Raw genomic sequence first — 26,496 nt, 5'->3', positions numbered from 1 at the left:
AGCAGCCAAACAAAGATGAAAGAAGAAGATTATGTGGAAGAATTTAATCCATGGAATAGAGATGCTCAATTGCTGGAGAGAATATTGGAAATTCATGATTCAGTGCAGACAAGAATAATCATGAAAGAAGGTAAGGATGAAAGGGAGGCAGTATGCGTAGGAGTCAAAGAAAAAGTTGGAGCAAGAGCAAAGTAGAAGAAAAAGTAAACTAGCAACTACAAATTGAAAGTAACAACAAGAATTTGAAGAGTTAGTGGACAACAACAACAACCTGAAGCAAAGAGAAGGAGGAAGAAGTAAGAGGCAGTGTATGGACCAATCCAAGGATGAACTGGAGACGGATATTGAAGAATTATGGCAGTTGATGATGAAACAGTCCATGTGGAGGAAATTGATATCAGCAGGAAGCATGATCAATCAGAACTTCAACCTGATTAACAAGGAGAGGAAGATGAAACAGAATACAACAAACATACAATAGCAACAAAGGTGCAAGGCATTTGGGAAGCTACAAACTAAAGTTTGGGACCCTGGAGGTTTTCTATCAACTTATGAAGACACATGATCAGGAGATCATGAATACTTTTTACTTTGGGAGGTTGATGCAGGAGCATTCAACCCAGGGAAAATCATTGTGTGCTTTAAGGAAGTTGGATTCCTAAGTGTTTAATTAATGTACAATATTTAAGCTTTTGACTGAATAGGATAGGAATTAATTAGATGTTGTGAGGATGTTTGTAAATGCTCTTGAATGAAGGAGAATGTGAGTGGTTAATAATGACAAGAGAGATAAAAGTAAATTATAACTCTTAAGGTAGCTTCATGATTTGAGGAACTACAAAGTACATTTAGGAGTCAGTACAATATATTAACGATCTAAACCAGGAAATTGGTTATAGAGTCCTATTTATAAATGTAAGCCTACGGGTAGAGTCTAGGAGAGGAGGCCACTGATATTGAAGATCAAGCATGTGAGAGACAGAAAGTCTCGATATGTAATCATTTGTTTATAATTATATATATGAAGGTTTAATTCCTACCTGTGTAAGCGTGTGAAATGAGTATTTAATGAATTAATTACATGTAAGTTATGAATTCATAGGTTCTGTAACAAAAGGTTGTAGGTAGAGTTCTGTAGATACGAAGAGGAGAGAATCATTCAGAGGAATCATGAGCGATCGTTGAATATAGCTGAAGGATCAGAGTAACCTCTGGAGAGATAGCGAAGGGAGAATTCGTGAAGTTAAGCTCAAAGGAAGCAGAAGAGTAGAAAACCAAAACCCTGAAGAAAAACCCAAAACCAAAAGGAAAAACACTAAAGGACGAATTAAAGTCAAAGGAAAGGAACGAGTGGAGAAGTGAAGAGTTGATGCATAAGAACCGTTAGATCTCATAGATCAATGGTCATCTTATGAGAGAAGATCATGATAGGTAACTGATGAAAAGGCGGGTTTATAAGGGGAGGTGGTATTTCAGGCGAGGTTTAAATGGTAAGTGGTATGGAAGGGTGAGCACCCGATTCCACTCACCATTCGATACGTAGCACAAGGTGGTGAAGGGAAGCCCCTTTATCGGGTTGTTAATCCCCATGCTCCTTGTCTATCTGAAACCAACATCAACCGTCAGATATGAAGAAGGAAGATCGATGGCAAAGGGTTTTCATTCTGTTCTGTTGATAGGGTGAAAGTCCTACCATTGGATCGAGTCTAGATCAAAGGTCATAATTTGATTGCTGATCAGAGTTTGAATGGACAACGCAATGGAAAGGCGATGGATGAGTGCAGACCCGACGAAAATTATAAATGCGAGGTTTTAATGTTTGAAGTCTAGCCTATGTGTTCGGTCGGGTTATTCCTTTATATTCTGATATAATTTGAAGTTTCATGTTCAAAGGTAAGTTTATGTGATAAATTCTATGTAACTAATGTTCAAAGAGTGAAGGTTATATAGATGCGGTTAAAATGGTTAGTGAAAGCTTAAACCAAGGTTTATGGAAGTGGATGAGTTCCGATAGAAAGTTTTGATGAAAGGCTTTAATAAAGCCATAAATGAAGGCTTGAGGGTTGATTAAAATCTCGACAAGGGGATATTGCCTAAGGGTTAGAATATGTTGGGTTTTAGTAAATTATTTCGCAAAGATTAAGAAATGGGTCCTTAACCATTGATGGTTGAGATTTTGACTCGTCAGAGAGTTAAAATTCCTAGGACAAATGTATTTATGCATTGTATATGCATATTGTGGTTATAAGAGAGGTAACCCTGCATCAGCTCTACACTTATACTCACATTTTGAGACCTACAACAACCATTAGAAATTAATATAGATGCCTTTGACTATGCTATTGGTGAAGTTCTCACCCAGCAAAGGCATCTGGTGACCTATCACAGTGACACGCTTTCCGATAGAATTTTGAAATGCCCCACCTATGATTAAGAGATGTATTATATCATGCAGGTGTGCCGAGAATGAAAACATTACATTCTGAGGAAGGATACAGTCATCCACACAGACCACTGACCTATTTCGTTTATACAAACACAAGGGATGTTGTAGAATGATCAACATCAAACGTGGTCTACAAATATGAAATAGTTCCACCTGAACATTAAATAAAAGAAGGGTACAACCAATCATGTTACAGATTGCCTCAGTTGGCCCCCAGTTGCAGCATTAGCAACTATTCTAAACTCGTGTTGCCATGAGACCTTCGATGGTCGCAGCTGTACAAAAATGATCCAAAGTTTTCCACTACATACTAGATGCTAGTGGATGGAAAGCAAGTTTCATATTTCCACCCCCATGATGCATTATTATGGTACCCAAGCCACCTTTGTGTTCGTTCAAATGAGTGGGCCAAGTTGATGGGAGGCACACTACAGTGAAGTTGTAGGACACTTTGGCCTGGCGAAAATTGTGGTTGTGCTACAAAAGTAATTTTTATTGGCCAAAACTCTGATAGATGTTGGAAAATAAAGAAGAAATTCCTATACACTCCTCTTCCTACTCTTAGGCACCCTCAGGAATCCATCTCCATGGACTATCTGTCGAGCCTCCCTTCTACCAAGGTTGGTAATGACTGTGTATTTGTGTTGGTGGATATATTTTATAACATGGATATATTGGTTGATTGCAAGTAGATCATCACCACAGAGGAAACTACCAAACTCTTATTTGAACGAGTATGGGTACATTTTAGGGTCTCGCAGAAAATTATATCAGATTGGGATAACAGGTTCTTGAGCACATCGTAGTTGATCCTCTGGACATTATTTGACATCAAGATCTCTAAGTTGACTACCTTCCATCCCTAGAATAATTTCAATATAGAGATCATCAACATGATAATAGTGCACATACTACCATGTACAACTCCAAGTATCCACGAACTTGGGATGAGAGCCTTCCTTATGTGAAACATAATTATAATAGGTCTCTCCATAGCTTGACTGGTCAATGTACCTTTCAAGTGGGTCTGATATTTCAACCATTGTGTCTGATTGATGTTTCCATGCCTCATTCAACTACACAGATAGAATTTGCACATGTATAGTAAAAGGTTGATAAGAAACCCAATTTATTGAATGCATCTAATAAATTTGTCAACATGTACACAACATCGTAGATAAGTCTAATGCCAAGTACAAGGAGTGGCATGACCAACATTGGATGCCACAGAAGTTTCAGGTGCATGATAAAGTTTTGTTGTATTTTCAGAAAGAGCACCTTTCTGGAGCCTACTGGAAGCTCAAACCATTGTGATACAAGCCTTACACCATCAACAACGTTGTCGGATACAATTCCTTTCAGCTAAACATTCTCCCATTATTTGGCCTACACCCAGTGTTCAATGTGGACTGCCTTCGGCGATACTTTCCAGAATTGTTGGACACATAAAGAATTGCAAAACAGTTAACACCAATAGATATAAAACTAGTTTGCATGGAAAAAGACACAACTAATACGATTATGGACATACAGATCACGAAAACTTTCCAAAAAACTATCGAACTGTATCGGATTGTCAACTCCTGCACCAAGGTAAGTGGCTCAGTAGGGACCAAGTTCAACAGAAGTTTCCCCATCTCATAGAGGCACTCAACACAGTAGGGATAATTTCTTCCCGAGGGGGAGAACTAATCCAAATTGATATTGGTGTCCACCTACCTATTCCACTTGGACCTCCACCATTGTTTCTTTCAGTTTCCTCAATTATTGCACAATTTACTATTTCTTGTAGTTTTTCAGGTCCTCGACTTTTGCAGCCTTTTTGTGGCCCTAAACGACATTTTTTGGAAAATAGGAAAACCGAAGTTTGCAATAGGGGTTTTCAGTCAAAATTTATAGTCCTCAGATATATATTTTTAACGAGGCAACATACATGTCAAACGAAGATGGTATGCCAAAGCTACGACCTCATGAAGTTGATGAACCAATTTACCCCAACTGGGGCCATGAATGTTTGGTTCTTCATATTCTAGGGTTATGTTTTTTTATGTTTATGGTTTTTAATTATTTCACAATAATAAATAAACCCCTGAACCTCATTGTAGAATAGTTTAGAAAGCATGTAGCCACCAAATCTCTTCTCAGAGATAAGCTACCATCGTCTAAACTATTTTATTTCCATTCTTCACGTAAACAATTTTCAGTACTTTGTTATTAATTAATTGAAGTTTTATTTTCGTTGTAGCTCTGTTTTTCTGTTTATATCTATTTTTTATTTCATTCATTCATAAATCCGAATCAAATATGAACCAAATTACTATCTTCACCATGGCCATAGTAGGCTAAGAACTACAATTACCCCAATGCAATTTTATTTTATTTTCACAAATTATCTTGAACTGAAAAAGGAAATTGTTATATTCTAGAAAAAAACAAAACAAACTTCCATAGACCATTTATATACTATAACTGAAGGTATTCATTGTGAAAATTAACACTCACAATTATATTGACCAATAAAACACAAGAGTAAGAGTGCAATTGTATGAACAAATCAAATTAAAACTTACCATATCAATCATAGTACAACTATGGGACAAAATATTCGCTCCAGACTATGTTGGGTACGTGAATGAGAAATTGAATAGAAGTTTTAAATGTAAGGAACAAACCTTCAAGAAAACCCAAGTAAATTGACTACAAAGTACCCTAAGAATAGGAGATGAATATACCACTAAAAGGAGTAACATTTTCAAAGCCTTGGAACAAACCAGAGGTTTTAGAGTCCCGGTTTATACAAACATACTTCAAATGAAATTACCTATCGAAGGAAAAACATTAAACCAATGAAATTTTTTTAAGATAAAACTATCTTAAGATATTTAAAATTCACTGTGAAATTCCAATGTAAAATAGAATACCTAATTTCGCTAACTTCCACATGGAATTTTTCCCATGAACATGTACACTATGAAATATCCAGGTGTAAAAAGGGAAAAGCGATAAGATCCCATGGTGTCGTTAATCCTAGACAAAGAAATTCTCTTGCCTCTAGAAGAAAAAAATAATAATTTACCATGATTAATAATAATAATACTAATAATTGATCATGATTAACCTAGATCGGGGTGCGTGCCGGTGGATGGAAGTGTCTGTGGACAATAATGAAGAGTACAATTGAATTACGTACCACCGCCCCCACACAATCAAAGTGATGGGTACGGTGGCCTTTGGCATGAGTACATGCAAGGGTGGTGAGAAATATGGGAGGGGAGAGGAGGGATGTATAGAAATTAATACAAGGCAAACGTTTAAGGATTCTAATTTGTCTTGTAGAGTAAGGAGCTGGAACAGAAGCGAGGGAAGGCGAAGGCACCGATGGCATCAACCTTAGAGCGACAATGGGTATGTATCTTGGCTCTTCACCTCCTTTGAAATGTTGAACTTCTTTGATTCTTTCTGGGGGAGAGGGAGATACTTGGGAATGGAAATTGGGGGAAATGCAAGGGGAAATGGAGGAGGCATCGAGCGGCAATAGTGTAAATTGGTAATTCATAGATGCTGCAAGTCTTAGCTCTTCAGGCCATGTCTGAGGGCAACCCAACCAATGCAGTCTTTCGGGGAAATGTGGAAGGTGTCGCAACTAACTCTATTGAACCACAATCCAATTATTCAGCATTGTGTGAAGCTAGTTTTGGCCACGCGATCCTAAAAATTATGACAGATCTGGTAGCTGGAGCTTTAATAGCAGCAATACCTTCAGGTGGACAAGTTCTCGAGCTTGAAGACAAAACAATTGTTGGATTTATCTCCTTCCACGAAGGCCGAGGATATTTGTGAAACGGCTACCCACTTCGTCTATAGTCGTCGTCTCCATCAGAATCCTGAGTAGCTCATATCCAAAAGGATTTCAGGTGTGCATGCATATCTTACGCGAAGAAGTAAAAAATGGCCTCTGCAAATCCTTGAGATCATGGCTAATCGAACTCGTTAGGCTAGAGCATTAACCATGAGAGTACCGATTACTATCAACACATAATGCTCCTGAAGACCTTCGCTCATGCATCCAGAATCCATCAACGTGAAGTGCACGGTGGAATAAGTACCGTCACATAGGCAACTGCTGCATCACGTAGAGATGGATTCATATGGTATGTTGTAGCGTATAAAGATCCTGTTACCAAAGCAAATAATGCCAATGAAGACAATCAGAAATTATCTGTACCTTCACTCTCCGACCAATGCGCTGACGACACACCGCGATCCCTTACGAAACCTCTCACATTTCCCTCGACCTTCTAGTGAGGAGTAAACCAAGAGCTATCGGCTTTGGTATACGAAACCTCACACATTTCATGGGCCTTCAGGTGAGGAGTATACCGAGAGCTATTAGCTTTGATAGCAAGTAGAAAAACAGATATGCACACATAAACGAAAAGTTATATTACACATTACTAATGATAGGTACCTTTCATATTTGTTGAAAAGTTCTATTACGCATTAATAATGACAGATACCTTTCATATTTACTGAAAAGTTCTATTACACATTACTAATGACAGATACCTTTCATATTTATTGAAAAGTTCTATTACACATTACTAATTACTAATGACAGATACATCTCATATTTATTGGATCAGTGAGATCCAACTGATTCCAAAAAAAGATTACTTGTTGGAAAATTATTTCCACAAATGAACTAAATCTACGTACTATAATAAGTGTTCATTAAAAGTGTACACTGCTATGTTACTACAAATCAATCAAATCTACTTACTATAATAAATATAAATGTTACCCAATCTACAATACTATAATAAATGTTAATTTCAAGTGTACACTGCAGTGTTGCTATGATGGGTGCACACCATAATAAACTGTCAATTTAAGCATGGAGAAAATAAAAGCCAGTTATGTGCATTGGACTTCCACTATAATTGGCTAATAGAAGCTAAATGTAAGTTTTGATTTTATAAATGGAAATGATAACCTATGGAAATGGAGATTTATTTTTTTATGGCTAGGAGTTTGGGAATCCATCTTAAACACTACCTTGTTAATGTTGAAAAGCAAAGCATGATTGTGGTATGTATACAAATTTTTGGTTTTTTTCATTTATTTGGGTTATTGGTGTATGGAAAAATAGTTTTGTGTTACCTATGTCTATCTCTTTTTATATGACCTAGTGAACAAGTCAAATAAAAATTCACCATATATCACATGATCAACCAGTGAAACAAAATACAAGCATAAATGTAACATTTTCTTGAATTAATAGAACTTCTTACTTTACTTAAAAAAGAAAAAGTAAAATCCATGTTAGTAAAACGAATGTCATCCTATCTATTCTATGTTGTGCGATTATGTATGGAAATAAATGGGTGCTACAAATGCCAAATTCACTTTTGGATAGTTTTTTTATGTTCATTAAGACATCTTAAGAATTTAAACATATGAATGTGCGGTCAAACACATGCTTCTATGCCATGAGATGCATTATATAGGTATGATAGTGAAGTTTTGCTCTCGTATTTTTTTTATAATATATATTATTACATTAAAGCTGAATTTTACATATTTAGTTTTTTTTTTTTATATTTAATATATAGTTGAAGTGTAAAATTTAAAGAAAATATTGATGATAAAAAATATTTCAATGTGGATTATATATATATATATATATATATATATATAAATGCTAAACATTGTTTAATACAATTTTCAAGGAATTGCTCTTTTTTTTTATGTATAATAGATTTTAGTTTAAGATAAATTTATAAAAAATAATATGGTTAAAGCATTTAGTTATAGATTTCTTAATATAATGGAGATATATAATTTCTCTTATTCTCTGAAAAAAAAATCAAATAATTTAAAACATAATTATTTTCCCAAATTATTTTTTCAACTAACTCCTAAATACAAAATAAATTTCAAATTAAAATAAATTTATATTACTTATTCGTATAATTGTTTATAAAAAATAATACAAATAATATATTGCATTCATAATTAATATGATATATTATTATTATATGGAAAAATCGTTGCTAAAAATATGAAGACTTAATATCTCATAACATGAAGAATGTATGACATACGCAATTATATAAAAAAAAAAATTAATTATTGTTTTTTATTTATTTATGTTAGATTACATGTTTTATTCGGGAAAACTTGAACTAAGAATTTCGGGGAACAATGTCACTAATTGTTATGCCTAACGTTAACCATAGATAAATAATTGAGTTTAACAGTTACTCGACCGTAATATATCATTTTCATAGTCACTGAGGAACCAATAGATGGACAAAAAATCATTAAACTTCCTATAGGATTATTGGTATCATAGCGGAAAACAAATACATTATGAAGACCATTTCTTTATTATATTAATAGAAGAGAGGAAGGCAAACAAAAGAAAGGCAGATGAATCGAATTCGGGTGACCCTAGGACTAAATGCCATACTAATGAGGTAGCAGACATGTACTATGAGCTATTATTGATGACACTGCATTTACGACGAATTTGTCCCTCCTTGCCTGTCAGTTCGATAATCCCATATTAACCATGGCAGCAACAAAGTTTTGCTCCCAGCGCTTGCGTTGAATACAGTTGCGGTGTTTGGATCTGTAAGCAGTGTTGCATCGGAGGTAAACAAGCCTCGTTTCATTTGAAGCCCGTCGTAGTAGAGATTGTCGAGAGTTTCAGGCGTAATAATATCCATGAACACGGTCGTGATGTTGTTGCTGGGGCTTCCGTGAGGACACTTCTCCTTGACGAGGCAGCATATTTAGGATCAAGAGACGCGTCGGTCGGAATAGTGGTGCTGAAGTTAAGCCTGCTCACGAATGATGTGCAGTGAGAGACGCCTATTGAGTGTGCTCCTGCATGAATAGACCCTATTGAGTGTGCTCCTGCATGAATAGACCCACTCATGGATGAACATTACAAATTACAGCGAAGAATACACAAATTACAATATTTTTACTCACCATTGAAATATGATATAGGTGGTGAAAATCACATGAGAAAAGGCATTTGTCGATCGGTCGAACCAACCAGTGTGGTTCATCCTCACCGTCACGACAAGTTGAAGAAATAGATCCAGTTTAATATGTTAAATAACGGCTAAATCTACAGCTAATTTTAACCTACGGACCCATGTAAAATTACTATTCATTAATTTAATATTATTATTATTTTTAATATTAAAACATAAAATATTTTTAATGGTTAGTTTAAAAAAAAATATATTTATTTATTAACCATTATATATATATATAAATATACAAACATATTAAAGTTACGATAATAGGTTGTTAATAAATAAATTACTTATAGTGGTTAATTTAAGGAGATAATTAACTTATTTATTTAAATTATTTAGTAATTATTGTTAATATAAAACATAAATATATATAATAATATGTTGTTAAGGATCAGAAAAATTATCGATGTTTAAGGTAATATATATATATATATTTCAATTAAAAACATAAAGTTGAGATTAAAAATATAAATAAATCAAATAATTTAGATGGTTAGTTAGAAAAGGTAATTTATTTAATTTAATTTAATTATTTATTAAATATAATTAATATAATATTAGTAATATATTCTTGATATTATTAATATTAGTAGTCACAATATTATTATTAATTTAATATTATTGTTATTCTTAATGTTATTATTATTATTATTATTTATGGAAATAAGTTAAATTAGGTAAAATATATAGATAAATAAAATACTTTTAATGGTTAGTTATAAAAAATTTAATTTAATTAATTAATTTAAATTAATTAATTATATATATATATATATATATATAGATATATATATATATATATATATATACAAGTTATAATATTTGGTTATCAAGATAAAAGTTAGGTGAAAGATAAAAAAAAGGTAAAATATAGTTGAAAAAGGAATAAAAATAATAAATAAATAAATAAAATAATAATAATAATAATAATAAAATAAAAAATAAAATAAAAATAAAAAATAAAAAATAAAAAATAAAAATGAAAATAAAATAAAATATAAATAAAAATTAATAATAATAATAATAATAATTAATAAATAAAAAATACATGTAAATATAAGGTATATAAATAAGTAAATAAAAATAAAACAGAGAGAACGACAAAAAATAAAAAGGGGAGGGACAAGAAGAAGACCAATAGAAACCAAAAAGCAAAAAGGATCAACCCCAGGAGGAAGGAAGGCTCCAAGGGGAACACTGAAAGCTAACAAAAAAGGGGGGAAATGAAAGACTAAGATGACAGGACAGGGATCCAACAGCTACTGATTTTCCAGCCATGATCTCTATTGAGATTGTTACGCCTTCTTTCAATCTCAATAGCTTCCCTGAATTTACGATGATGGAATTGAGCAATCTTAGCAACAACCTTGGCCTCTTCAATACAAACCTAATGCTTGGTCTTTTCCACATGCTCTGCTAACGCTGAAGACTTGGTTCTCCCATGTCTTAGGTCAGCTGCATGTTCGCTTATCCTCTGATGGATGTTGCGTCATGTTTCCCCGATATAGGGGGTTCCACACGAACAACGGATCAAGTAGACACCCTTCATGTCCATCGGGTCAACAGGATCTTTCACCGATCGGAGGGATTTACAAATGGTGTTGAGGGGCGTAAAGGTAGAAGGGATATCATACCTCTTAAGGATCCGAGCAATTTTGTCTGTGGTTCCTTGAACATAGGGAAGATGGACCCCTAGTCAGCGCTCCTTCAGTTCTTTATTAATAATCGCATTTTTAGAGGCTTTAAGGAAAGCCTTCTCACCTAGCCGCCTACTGTAGCCATTCTCCACAAAGACATTAAGGAGATGGGATCTCTCCTTATCGAAGCTCTTATTATCATAAATCCTCAGGGCACGAGTAGCAAGGGTGTTAAGAACACCCACCTTATGAGCAGGGAAATGATGGGAATCGGCATGAATATACTCCTCAGTATGCGTTTTCATAGGAATACTTAGTGGGAGAGAGAGCCATCCATATTCTTAGAAATAAGAATGTCCAGGAAAGGGAGGCAACCATTGACCTCTTTTTCCATGGTGAACTTAATGGCAGAGGACTGACAGTTGAGGTGATTGAAGAAGCAATCCAGCTCCTCTTGGCCATGGGACCAGATTGCATTAGTGTCATCTATATACCTTCTCCACAGCTTAGGAAGGAGACGAGCCGAGGCTAGAGCTTTGGCTTCGAAATCTTCCATAAAGAGATTGGCGACAATAGGGGAAAGGGGGGAGCCCATGGCCACACCACAAGTCTGCTCAAAGAACTCACCCTCGAAGCAGAAGAAAGTGGAAGTGAGACATATCTCAACCAGATGCGCGGTATTAGGATCTGTTAGGCGATAGATCACTTCCAAGGCCTCCTTTATAGGGATGCAAGTATAAAGGGAGACCACATCAAAGCTGACCAGGATGTCATCAGGGTCAAGTTTAATATCTTTAAGCTCCTTAATGAAGGATGCAGAGTCTTTCACGAAGGACTCAGTGCAACCAACTAGGGGCTTAAGTTTCAGGGCGAGGAACTTAGCTAGAAGGTAGGTCAGACCACCAATGGTATTGACGATAGGCCTCAGAGGAACCCCTTCTTTGTGAATCTTAGGTAACCCATAGATCCTAGGAGTAAGGGGACTACTCTCAATGAGTTTGTGGCCTAGAGAGCCCACAGAACTACTCGACTTGATGGCAAGAGCCACAGTCCTGGAAACTTTCTTAAGAGGGTTCTTGAGCAGTTTTTTATAACTGCCACTATTGTAAAGATGATCTAACATCTTCTTACGATAATCATCCTTGTTAAGGATGAGCGTAGCCCCACCCTTGTCAGCCTTCAGAACGACAATGTCTTGGTTCTGATTTAATGATTTAAGGGTAGAGAATTCCTCCTTGTTGAGGTTCTTCCGAGGGGGCTTAGCCTTCCTAAGGATGACAACACAATCTTGCCTAACAGTGTCCTTGATATTGTCCGGAAGATCCCTAATCGCGTACTCCACGTCGCAAATGATGTCATCCACTGGGATTCTTCTGGGGGCAAGGGAAAAATTTAAACCTTTGCCTAAAAGACTAAAAATAGAAGGGAAAAAAGAAAAGCTAGAGAGGTTAACCACTCTTTGGCTCCCCCATTTCCCCTATTGTCGCCAATCTCTTTATGGAAGATTTTGAAGCCAACGGTCTAGCCTCGGCTCGTCTCCTTCCTAAGCTGTGGAGAAGGTATGTAGATGACACTAATGTCATCTAGTCCCATGGCCAAGAGGAGTTGGATTGCTTCTTCAATCACCTCAACTGTCAGTCCTCTGCCATTAAGTTCACCATGGAAAAAGAGGTCAATGGTTGCCTCCCTTTCCTGGACATTCTTATTTCTAAGAATATGGATGGCTCTCTCTCCCACTCAGTATTCCGAAAGAAAACGCATACTGAGCAGTATCTTCATGCTGATTCCCATCATTTCCCTGCTCAAAAGATGGGTGTTCTTAACACCCTTGCTACTCGTGCCCTGTGGATTTCTGATAATAAGAGCTTCGATAAGGAGAGATCCCATCTCCTTAATGTATTTTTGGAGAATGGCTACGGTAGGCGCCTAGGTCAGAAGGCTTTCCTCAAAGCCTCTAAAAATGCAATTAATAATAAAGAACCGAAGGAGTGCTGACTAGGGGTCCATCTTCACTATGTTCAAGGAACCACAGATAAAATTGTTCGAATCCTTAAGAGGTATGATATCCCTTCTATCTTTAGGCCCCTCAACACCATTCGTAAACCCCTCCGATCGGTGAAAGATACTGTTGACCCGATGGACATGAAGGTTGTCTACTTGATCCCTTGTTCGTGTGGAACCCCCTATATCGGGGAAACATGACGCTCCATCCATCAGAGGATAAGCGAACATGCAGTTGACCTAAGACATGGGAAAAACAAGTCTTCAGCGTTAGCAGAGCATGTGGAAAAGACCAAGCATCAGGTTTGTATTTAGGAGGCCAAGGTTGTTGCTAAGATTACTCAATTCCATCATCGTAAATTCAGGGAAGCTATTGAGATTGAAAGAAGGCCTAACAATCTCAATAGAGATGACGGCTAGAAAATCAGTAGCTGTTGGATCCCTGACCTATCGTCTTAGTCTTTCATTTCCCCCCTTTTTTGTTAGCTTTCTGTGTCCCTCCTGGAGCCTTCCTTCCTCTTGGGGTTGATCCGTTTTGCTTTGTGGTTTCTATTGGTCTTCTTCTTGTCCCTCCCCTTTTTATCTTTTCTCGTTCTCTCTGTTTTATTTTTATTTATTTATTTATATACCTTATATTTACATGTATTTTTTATTTATTATTATTATTATTATTATTATTGTTAATTTTTATTTTTTTTTTTATTTTTTTTTTATTAATTATTTTATTTATTAAGTAATTTAGTAATTAATTAACTAATTAATTAATTAATTAATTTTATTTTATTTTATTTCATTTATTTATTTATTATTTTCATTCCTTTTTCAACTATCCTTTACTTTTCTTTTATCTTTCACCTAACTTTTATCTTGATAACCGAATATTATAACTTATATATATATATATATATATATATATATATATATAAATAATTTAAATAAATTAATTAAATTAAATTTTTTATAACTAACCATTAAAAGTATTTTATTTATCTATATATTTTACCTAATTTAACTTATTTCCATAAATAGTAATAATATCAAGACTATAATAAAAGAAATAGCAAAACCAATCCTTGGTATGACAAAGATTGTAAAAATGCGAGGAGAGGAATTAAGGAAGATGTTGATGATTCTCTTAAAATGGACAAGATAAGAATATACAAAGCCCTAATTAAAAGGAAAAAGAGGCAGTACATTCGTCAAAGACAGGAGAATCTCTTACACCTCTCTAAGGTAGCTCCTAAGAAATTTTGGAGGCAGATTCTGACTAGGAAGACTAAGGATAATAATAAAATTTCTCTTCACGATTGGAATTCTTATCTTAAAAAGCTTTATGAATCTCCTAATGTCATGGATAATTTGGAAACCCTGTTCACAACAAAAGAAGTCTTCTCTTTAGAAGACATCAAGTTTGTGGTTAATCGCCTCGCGAATGGGAAAGCTAAGGACATTGAAGGTTACCAGGCAAAAATCTTAAAAATTGGAGGCCCTGTCCTCATCCCCCACATCCACAAGCTTTTCAATCAAGCTGTTAAGCAAGGGTTCCCTAAACCTTGGACTGAGAGCTTCATTATCCCTATTTTTAAAAGTGGAGATACAAATAACCCCTCTAATTATCGGACAATTATGATTAGCCCTCTCTTAGCCAAATTATATGGTAGTATTCTGGAAAAAAAGTTAAGCATATGGCTTGAAAGTGAAGGTAAGCGGGCTAAAGGCCAAGCAAGTTTCAGAAGGCATCACTCAACAACGGACCACCTTGTTACGCTAAGGATGATTGCGGAGGAATGTCGTAATGATAAATCCAATTTATTTTGCTGCTTTGTAGACTTTAGAAAGGTTTTCGATACGGTTCCTAGATACAACCTTTGGAATAGGTTAGAAGAGCTAAATGTTCCTCTTGAGTTAAGAGTTGCTGCTATAAGGCTATACGAGAATGTAATTGCCAAGCTAAAGAACAATGAGGGGTGGTCAAAAGATATTAAGTGTAACATCAGAGTTAAACAAGGTTGCCCCCTCTCCCCTACTCTATTTGGCATTTACATCGATAAGCTCGAAGGTTATTTAGAAGAAGCAGGATGTGGTGGCACAATCTTAGCTCGGATAGTCATTATCCTTCTTCTCTATGCTGACGATATTGTTCTTTTGGCAAGGTGCCCTTCTGATCTTGATAAGCAACTCAAGCTTCTTAAGGATTTCTGCTCTACCATGGGTATGACTGTTAACACAGACAAAACAAAAGTTATGATTATCAAATCTAAGAAGGACACTTGCGCTAATTTTATGTATGACAATAATAACTTGGAGGAAGTGTATTCTTACAAGTACCTAGGAATTTCAATTGATATCCATCACAAGCTCAACTGGAACCATAGCATTGAGAAAAGGATCAATGGGGGATGGAAAGCTTATTTTAATCTTGAAAATAATTGTAAAACAACAAACCTCGTAATGTGGGATAAAAAGAAGTTCCTCTTTGAAACTTTAGTCACTCCTGTTATCTTATATGGCTGTGAAGTTTGGGGCTGCAGCATCTCCAGAGAATCATGGAGGAAGATTGAGCAAATCTAGAAGCGTTTTATAACTTATAACCTAAAAATTAAAAGTAATACACCCTATCCTATTCTCCTTATAGAAGCAGGTCTTTCTCCTATTGAGAGCCTAGCTATGCTCAGGTTTCTGTTGTACAAGCACAAGCACAATAACATAGACAATCATAGAATTCCTAAGCTAGCTTTAAATTCCAGCCAAAACCACCTAAGGCTTAACCGAGGATGGCATAAGGACATAAGGGCCTGGCTAAACTATTGGGAGATCAATGAGAATGATGCTTTGCAAAACATAAATAACATTAAAGATATTGTTACTTCTAAGTTCAAAGAAAAATTGTGGTGCGAGAAAGATTTAGCGTCTAAAAGAAAATTAAGTTATTATAAGGTCATCAACCCCACCCTTGAAGATCAAAAGTATCTCTCTATTCTAACTAGCTCAAAGAAGAAAATTAATATAGAAAAGATTAGAACGAATTCTCATGAGCTCCATAGTGAAACTGGCCGCTGGGCAGTTCCTAAAACGCCATGGATGGAAAGGATCTGTCATATTTGTGAGAATAGAAGCATCGAGGATGAAAACCACTTCCTCTTAGAGTGCCCTGCATACAACCACATTAGATCTCAATTTCACAACCTTTGTTACAATACTGACCTTCCTAGCCTTTTACAATGCCAAAATTATAGTGAACTCGGGAGGCTTCTCTCCAAGCTTTTTGAGCATAGGAATAAAATCTTAAATCAAAATAAATAATTTGTCTTTTTAGGTCCGATAGATCATTGTTTGGTCCCAGCGGACGTTAACCATCATCATCATCATCATCACTATTATTATATTAATTATATTTAATAAATAATTTAATTAAACTAAAAATGACTTATATTATTAATTTATAATAATAAATAATTAAATTAAATTAAATAAATTACCTTTTCTAACTAACCATTTAAATTATTTGATTTATTTATATTTTTAACTTTAACTTTATGTTTTTAATTCAAATATATATATATATATATATATATATATATATATATATATATATATATATATATTATTAATAAATTACTTTAACCATTGATAATTTTTCTGATCCTTAACAACATATTATTATATATATTTATGTTTTATATTAACAATAATTACTAAATAATTTAAATAAATAAGTTAATTATCTCCTTAAATTATAAGTAATTTATTTATTAACAAGCTATTATCGTAACTTTAATATGTTTATATATTTATATTAATAAATTAATTAATTTTTTTTTTTAAACTAACCATTAAAAATATTTTATGTTTTAATATTAAAAATAATAATAATATTAAATTAATGAATAGTAATTTGACCTTGGTCTCTAGGTCAAAATTAGACAGGTCGATTTAGATATTGGAGTCTGGAGTCTCTGGTCAGACTATTTAACATACTAAGCTGGATATGTTTCTTCAACTTGTCCTGACTGGTTGGTTCCAAATGCGTCGACAAATGTCTTTCCTCATGTGATTTTCGCAGAAGCTTTGCTTACAACTATTATGGATCACATAAGACTCAATTCAATAATATATGATATATGGTTACTCTAGTGTATCTGATCTAATTGCAATGCAAGATCTTAATTCACAACCATAACCATAAATATACCTACATCAATACAGTGAGAAAAATTTGTATGCACCTGAGAGTATAACCATGTCGTTCTGGGATAGACCTTTGGATGCAAACCTCTGTGTCAACTGGCTTACATTGAAGGTAGGAGCAGTTATATTTGTGGCGACCTCTGAAGCCAGTGAAATAATTCCATCCCTTCGTCTAGCCGGAACATCCCAGCCGAGAGTAAGTTTATATGGTGATGCCTGCGATCAATTATAAAATCATTATTGGCTGTTCAACACTGTTTTAACAATAACTGTTTCAGACTCAAATTAGAATACAGAGTATGGCTTTCTTTGTATCATAAAATGGGTAACTACTAAAGTCATTTGTATTTTTTTATAACGTAGTTATTTAAGCCATTTGAGGAAAGAAAATTGAAATAGTTTAGATACTTTATTCAGCATGCCTGCATTTAAACAACTAAATGACTCCAATCAGTAACGCTTCCAAATTTTAAATCAATAAAACTTTAAACGGTTGTGTAGACTCTTGTAATAAAATTGTAACTTTGTGATATGCTTACCAGCTTTGCGCTATCTGTAGCAGCAAATGCTAGGATATCTTCACAGGAAACAGTGTTTGGGCAGATGGTCTCTAATCTCGATTTTCCTCTGTCAATCACGTCATATCCGTGAAGTCTCGGATTGTTAACAGGACTATTTTAAGGAATTTAGACTTCTGTGATCCATAACATTGTTTAGAAAACCTTCGGCAAAATCACATAATCAATCTTTTGTCGAGGCGTTTCGAACCAACTAGTGTGGTTCATTGTCAAGACAAGTTGGCAGTGTTGTTGGCAGTGGAGTCTATGAGAACAGAACCATTGCATCCCTGAAAGGCCACATTATTTCAACATTCAAACCCACTATAACATATAGTTGCGTTAGAATATGACTCATGAGTAATGCAGATAATGTATAACGATAACCAGAAGCATATATATCTAAATCGGCAGGGAGGAACACATGTAGTTGTCAGCAGAAAGCATTAGGAAGGGCTGTGAAAACTTGCATTTTCAGCAGAATTGTTGGGTGCTGATATATTAATACAATTATAATGATGGAATATTGAAGCCTACTCTGACGAAACAATCATGAAAACGCATCCTTATGAGTCCAGGAGCTACTTCTGAGCTGTTTAGGAATGCATCTCTCACAACCTAAAACTCGACAACTGTAATCGTAGAAACCGACTTCAAGGGCCCCAGTAACACCCGCTCCCGCTGCACAAAGTAATAGGAGAAGAAGGGCCGAGTACTGATTGGTCTTCGCCATTGCCGTTTCAATAGCCACGAAAAATGCACTATCATGGTTTGAATATGAAGAATCCATTACATAGTCGTCAGTAAATAGTAGAGAATTCAGATGAAAACAAAGTAAATAGCCTATAAAGAATTCCAGATGAAAACGAAGTTTCTAGCTAGCGAACAGAATTGAGAGGCTAATGGTTTATCGATAACTTACGGAAACATAAATCCGTGACGCCGGGTGTGGATGCAGAATTTCGATCGTAACCAGTAGCGCTTTGCATAAAGGTTTGAAGCTATATATATGTGTATTTAGAGGATGTTGTGGAAGCAGAAAAACATCAAGTTGCGGTGTGAGCGTTACACTTGAAAGGAGTTGGCAAAACAGGTTTAAGTAATGTGGACACAGACTCGACGAGTTATAATGCACATGTTTGGATCTCATCAACGCGCAGTTATGTTATATTTTTTCTCCAAAGGTCAATGCTAAAGAACCGCTACCACTACTTAGACCGAGTTGATTACTTTTTAAAAACCAATAAAGTAGTCTAATCATTGGCTGTAAGAACAAATGAAGTAATGTCTAGGTTAGGTTAGACACTCATAATGTCCATGTGTCATCGCTGAACAAAGCCCTCTCAAATGTTAGACCAACAAATGCTGAATCGGGGGTATTAAAGTTAGACCAACAAATGTCACCAGCCACAAATGGAATATTTTCGAATCTCCTCGGCAATGAACAAATGAAATAAGAACCGGGGAGTACTAACCGGGAAATGTTAGTCTGGTATTAGTTTTCGTTTTGATTTTAATTATCAATGAATTCATTACTAACTTTGTATTAATTTTAGTTATATATATATATATATATATATATATATATTAATGTTTAAATTATATGGTGGGGAGAAATTTATTTTAAAACCTGATATAAGGGAGATATGCAATTTTTTGAGTGGTCTATTCCTAGTTAATTTGTATAATATAAAATAAAATAAGAATATGTTTTTAAAAAGAATAACAATAATAACAAACAAAATATGAGCTAATGTGAAATTAATTCATTGATTATAAGCAATAATAAAATATTTTGATGTAATTGTTACGTGACATAATTCTATATAACTTTAAAGAAAGATAAAGTTATTAAAAGGAAAAAAATTCTTATATTTTCACTTTACATTATGAAGAATACTTTTAAGAATAATTTGAATATGAAACATAAAACAATCTATTTGAATATCCATGCTAAGTAATATATTCTAGTATCAACTCTATGTAGAAAAATAAAGAATATATATATATATATATATATATATATATATATATATATATATATATATATATATATATATACGGAACAAAAGCAATGAAAAGTAAAAAGGATCAATTACTTCTTAAAAGAAGAAAAATGTGTTATTCATTTAAATTCTTAATATAAAATTGATATATGATATTTAAGTAATCTTGTTATTAATGTGGGTCATGTATAAAATATTTCAATATGTGGAGCTAAGTAATATTGTCTTTAAAATTTTGTTGAGCTCTATTAATGTTATCCCCTATTTCTATCGCTCCTTCTTCCGTTCTGGTATTATGACTTCTACATTCAACCTTGCCTCACTTTGACAACCATGTTCTCGCAACACATGTGCAGTCGCTAAGGGGAGGAGGCCATGGGATTCAAGATAGATCCCAAGGCTTGGGCTCAAGAGTGTGCGACCATTTAGCACTAAAACACCCCCACTCTTAATTGAGATGAGATTTTCCACCCTAAGACTCTCACAACTCATAATCGTCAAGCCTTTTCTAATTCTAATATCCTTCAAGATGTATCCCATTCAGTTCCTTACCTTTGATCATAATAGGGGAAGACAAAAAAAATCCCTTAACTCTATTACCCCTCATTACCAGTTCAAAACCCTCCTGGGCAGAGTTCTAAAGGAGAAATAATAGGATTTGTTGACGCCTAATCATTAGGGATTAGGAAAACATTGTAAATATTCTAAGTAAGAAAATGAGAAAACGAAGGGACATTGGAATATGAATTCCAAGAGTCTCTCTCTCAATGTACATATCAATAATATTTTCTAATGAAAATATATCATTCACGGAGTTACCAATGTCTAGCCTCATATGGTATAAGAGTTACAAGGCCCCATTTAGTCTTTTCTACTCACTAACTCCTCTCTCCCTTGATAGAAAATCTATCTTGATTCCCTATTCTATCCTCTACAAACTGTGGAGTGTTAATTCTCTATCAGTGTGTAGGTTGGCTTATCCCTTTGGATTCTCTATGCGACGAACCTTCTTGAGCATCCTTTTGCATAGTTCTATGTTGAAATTCATTGTAGTAGTCTTCAGAAATGCCTGAAGTTGATTTCTCTCTTGAGAAATGCCTTAAATCTCTCGGTCTAGCAGCTTATGGTGTAGAAACAAGTGTAACAACATATGGTGTAGGAATGAGTGTAGCAGAGTATGGTGTAACAACTAGTGTAGCGTTGTGTGGTGCCAATACAATGTTGAATGATTGAGACCATGTAGGTTTGGAACTTGCGTTGAAAGGTGAGAATTTAGTGTTGAATGATGCTCTTCATTGTGTGTTGAACTCCTCTCATACCGATTGCATGCATCGGTATTTTATTGTTATGTGCATATGGTTGAACATTAAATTGCGTTGATGGTTTAGTATTGGAAGTCAGTATTGCTAATCTGGGTTGAAGACCATGAACATCTCTGTGGTTATTTAATTTATGGTATGTGCATACAATGAATGTTATGTACTTTGTGCATACTTTATGTTCGGTGCTCTATATGTGTTCGTGCTCTATATATGTGAAGATTCGTATGTGTTTTGAATTGGTTTACATATGTCATGGACTGTGAGTCATTCCATATATTATATATGTGCTAGTATTTAATGTGAATGGATTCACCTACATGCATTGAATGGTGAAACCCATTTATATGTCGAATCATATTTGATGTTATTTTAAAGAGATTGTATGCAAAAATTATTTCCTCGGAAAGTTGATGTACCAATTTACCCCAATGGGGCCAACAAAATTTTGGCGCTTCATCTCCTAGGGTTAGGTTTTTAGATGTTTAGGGTTTTCCATTGTTTTTAAATAATAAATAGGCCTAATAGAATCATTCTAACATAGTTCACAAGACATGTAGCTGCAACATCCTTTCTTATAGATAAGCCACCTTCGCCTAAGCTAGTTTATTTCCATTCGACATGTAAAGAATTTTCAATACTTTGTTATTAATGAATTGAAGTTCTATTTTCGATGTGGCTATATGATTTTGTTTATATCTGTGTTTCATTTCATTCCTTCAAAAATCTAGATCACTGGTATCAGAGCAATATGCTCTTTCTCAGTTTTTTATGCATGTCCCCAACGAGGTCGAGGTATAAGGAGTTGGAAGTTGAACTAATTGAACGTTCGCAAGACCGTCCCCACCGATATTCACAACCTTTGATAGTTCAAGAAAAGAAAGACATGAGAGCATCAGGTCCTATCAAGTAGTTGCTTGAAGAAGCTTTCGGGTAACAAAGGAATGATATGATGGATAGCTTTGCCCAGATCCTTCAACGGATACCCACCAACGATCCATATTCATCAACCAATCACTTCAGAGGTGTCGTCCCCTTCAAGGTACAAGTGAACATCGATATCCCTATATTCGAAGGTCAGGTAGATTTAAATGTTGTAGATAAATGGTTGAGTCTGCTGGAAGATTATTTTTCGATCCATATTTTCTCCACTAGGGAAACAATTACTTTTGCACTACTTAAGGCCACCCTGCATGTCAAGGACTAGTCAGAAACTTATTGTGAAACAAGGGTCAAGTATCCCTCTATGTTTACAGTTTTCCCCCACTTGGAACTCTTTGTGAGATGTTGTAAAGGAACAATATTGCCCCTCAAGGAGCTATGAGGACAAGTACATACAATGGACCACACTTTGCTACAAAGGAACCAAGATGCACATGAGTTTCAAAATATTATTCATACTCTGTGCACAAGGTTAGGTATAAAATACTCTTAGTGACACCCGGTGCTCAATTACTACGTTTTTATGCACAAATACATTCATGAATAAATGGTGGACATCTCCTCACTTGTTGTAGCATACCAATATTCTACCAAGGTTGAACAAACAGTTAAAAAAAAGAAGCATGACTTTGGATTTGTGAATTAGAACACCCCCAAACCGTAGAACAAAGTATAACTTGGCTAAGGTGGAGTGGCCCAGGAAAACCCATCGAATTTGCAAGCAGAGAATGAAACTACAAAGAAAAGTAAATTTATAGGAAGGTGGTGTGAGTTCCACAAGAACCCCACTCATAACACTACCAAATGAGTGCCTGCCAAGTAGTCATTAGTGTTCGAGCTGAAAGCCTCACAATTTAATGCATGTTCTGATTCTGAGTTAGAACCTGATATGGGGAATTGTTAGGGTCCTATAGTTTATAATATCAATTGATTATTATCTGTTGATTTTCATGTCATGAGATGTTGTAAATAATGGTTCATTCTACAAAGTATTTCAAAAAAACAAAATACAAAATGAAAAAGGGCATTTAAAAGAAAATTAGATATATATTCAAAAACAAAATAAAGGATGATGAAAAATCGTTAGAAAAATTGAAATATGAATGCTAGATCAAATGTCACATTATATGTTAAATAAATTGAGTTTAATTAGTTAAATCACAAATTTTAATTGTGATTACATATATTGTTAATAAATTTATTTTAACACGACTGTTTTGGCATATGTAATAAGAATCGCACTATAATCAATTACCATGACCTATCCCACCCATATCAATGACTCCTGATTATTTTATACATCCTTTTCCTTACGACATTTAGTCGGGGGGGGGGGGTTCGACAAGTAGATTATATCAATCCCGCTCTAGCAGCATGCCACCACCTCATCAATTTCAGATCCCCCTTTGCCTAAACCTCTTACAACTCACCGCCCTTCGAAATCCTCCTTCCTCCTTCCCACCTAATATCAAGTACCAAACCGGCTCCCTCCACTCTAATCTGCATGCACCAAGTGTCACATCCCTTTACCTATAATTTAATCATTAAGCAACCATTTCAAATATAATAATTTCCAAATTAATTAAATCACTTTGTTAAGTGAATAACTCCCAACGGTAAATGATCTTTCTCATAAAATAAAGCAAAACCCCATTCAATTTTCCTTTACTCTACTGTTCCATGACGTTGAATGACTAAGCCTGCTATTGTAGCCAATTATCAACCCTAATTGTTTTGATCCAACCAACTCCTGGGTAATTACAATTTTCCATTTCATTTACTTTGAACATGTCATCTAAAGGTAAATCGAAAGCCACAGTGGGAAACACTATGCTTCCTTCTGTAATTGACCTAGACCACCAGCCCTTAGTGGATCAACAATATAAAATATCTGAAACCAATTGTGAGTTCGATCTCTAGGAACTCCACAATTGGTTAAAACAAAACTATGTTGATCTCAATGATGAATTGAGTTTGTGGGGCTCCTTCCTACCCTTAATTAGTTTTGTTGTAAACCTGTCATTTTCCAGAATTTGTCTGATGGTGTCATTTCAGGTACATACCAAGGCAAAGAGAAATTGTAGCCCAGAACAATGACATCTTGTTTAAAATTACCCCTAACTCCATATATCATATTCTTTAGATCCAAAATTCAACTTATCTTAAACCCTTTTTAGTAAATTCCCTCATGGAACACTACAAAAACCTCAATTTTCCCCATAGAGCCAACATTTTTGATACATTTTTATGTGACAATGTCCAATTACCAAAAATAAACCCTCCTTATCCATTGTCACTGTTTCCTGAAATGAAAAAACAAGTAATTTATATAGTTTCTTGTTTATTGGGATATCAAACTGATCAATGGGTGATGAAGCCATTTTAGGTTTTATAGGAGTATTGCCAACAAGAGAAAAGCCTTTAGTCATTTTTCTTTACAATGAATTCTTAGCAGAGGTCATCCATGAACAATTCCTCAAGTTTTCTATAGAAGGAGTCATCAAGCATGCTTGAGTTTTAGTTTCCTTATTCTTATTCCATCAAGCAAATAGATTTCAATTTCCACTACAGAAACTGGATGAACAGGGAAATGCACAGTCGGTGATTCATTAGACTTCGTTGGTAAGGAAGCATACAAATGAATTAAAATTCAATGATTATGTGGACAAATTTTGTACATAGTTTCTTGCCTACTTAAAAGTGATGTTGAACCTAGAATTGAACCTGAAATTAAGAGAGTTCTACATCAAAGTGAACAAAAAAATATAGATGTATCGTACATGTATGAAAATTATGTTGAGATTAGAGTGTATGGATGCGAATTTCCTCCCTATAGGTTGCCTAAATTTGTTCCTATAAGAATTTTTGCATTGGATTATATTAGGCAAATCATAAATATGGAAAAGTTGCACTTTGTGACAACCAAAAAGAAATCTCAGCTCAAAATCAAAACACAGGTTTGGCCTTTCATTTGCAATGCCAGGAAAAAAAAAACAAGCAGATCTTCGACTCAAACAAATGAAATTCAAACTTAGTTTCACTTGGTCATATGATCCTTTAGGAATAATCTCGAAGTTGAGAGTAGAGCAAAAAAGTACTCCTTATACTCATACTCCCAAACCAGAAATTGAGAAATATATGAATCAAGATCAATGGCAATGAAATACATTGCAGGATGTAGAAGAATAGATACATTCTACTACGAAATCGCAGACTCCTGTACCACAAGAAAAGAAGGATAAAATACCAATGGAGGATGTTTCCCCTTAATTTTTAGAAATTCAGGGGAAATAATACTAAATATACAAAAAGAGGAAGAAAACCAATCCAGTAGATGAATCTTTGTAGGATAAAATGTACACTCTACAATAGTCTTGGCAGGTCCTTATACTTCTACTTTCCCTTGAAATGAAGACATTTTCATAGGGTCACCATTATCTTCAGCTTCTTAAGAACCACTTGAAACATCTCAATCAAGAGAACTTGTCCATGATCAAGCGGAACCAAATATATTTGCAAGGTATAAGGAAATTAAAAAGAAGAATGAAATTTTGAAAGAAACAACCTATTCTCAGTTCTGGAAGAAAGCACCTTCATCACAGCACAATCTTCTCTCTACTTTTGATACTGAGAAAGGAAACATGTAGATAGATTTCCTTGAAGCTGAAGTTCATTTTCCTAAAATTGCAGAGGAATGCAAAAATTCTATCTTTTCTTTTAACATTGGCCAAATCCATCATATTTATCAAATGGATTTACACAAGAAAACGGGTGAGATGTTATATTATACCCTGACAAACTCAACAATGGAAGAATAGAGACTTCAGGCTTCTGTCAACAATATTCAGTCTCAATTAAAATTAGAAAAAATATCTTGTTTAGCTAAAGGAACTAAGATAAAGTCTTTTGAGGTTTTAGTGATTAAACTAGGATATGATCCCAGTAATGTAAAATCTACTGAGGTGATAATTAAGAGAAAAAACATTGAAATTGGAACCCTAAAGAAGCAGCTCAAATTTCCATCTACTGAAGATACACAAAAAAAGGGAGTTAGTCAACTAGAAAAGGAAACAGAGTTTATGTTCAAAATTATCATTGAACATAATGGAAAAATTAAAGAAATATAGACTGAAATAGAAAAAATACTAAAGGAGAAATAACAATCAACTAAACTAGCAATAATTCCTCTCATAATAAATCCAATTATAGGTACATCAACAAGAGGGGCTTCTACTTCAGCAACTACTACAACAAAGACACAATGTATAGATACATTAGGAGAATTAATCATAGCTAAGGAAGACTTGTCTAGCAGAGGGAAGGTGATTGAAAATTTGAAAGCTCA

At 34.6% G+C, this 26,496-nt stretch overlaps 1 pseudogene; it reads right to left on the bottom strand.

Annotated features, from left to right (window-relative positions):
• Positions 1 to 8,939: 8,939 nt before the first annotated feature.
• Positions 8,940 to 18,617, bottom strand: LOC149171762 (peroxidase 5-like; annotated as a pseudogene).
• Between the last annotated feature and the right edge of the window lie 7,879 nt (positions 18,618 to 26,496).

This window comes from Pinus tabuliformis, chromosome 4_2, assembly GCF_031772625.1.
Source record: "Pinus tabuliformis cultivar Carrire ecotype Pingquan chromosome 4_2, CPIR1, whole genome shotgun sequence".
Classification (NCBI taxonomy): Eukaryota; Viridiplantae; Streptophyta; class Pinopsida; order Pinales; family Pinaceae; genus Pinus; species Pinus tabuliformis.
This window is presented reverse-complemented; position numbering and strand designations above follow the sequence as displayed.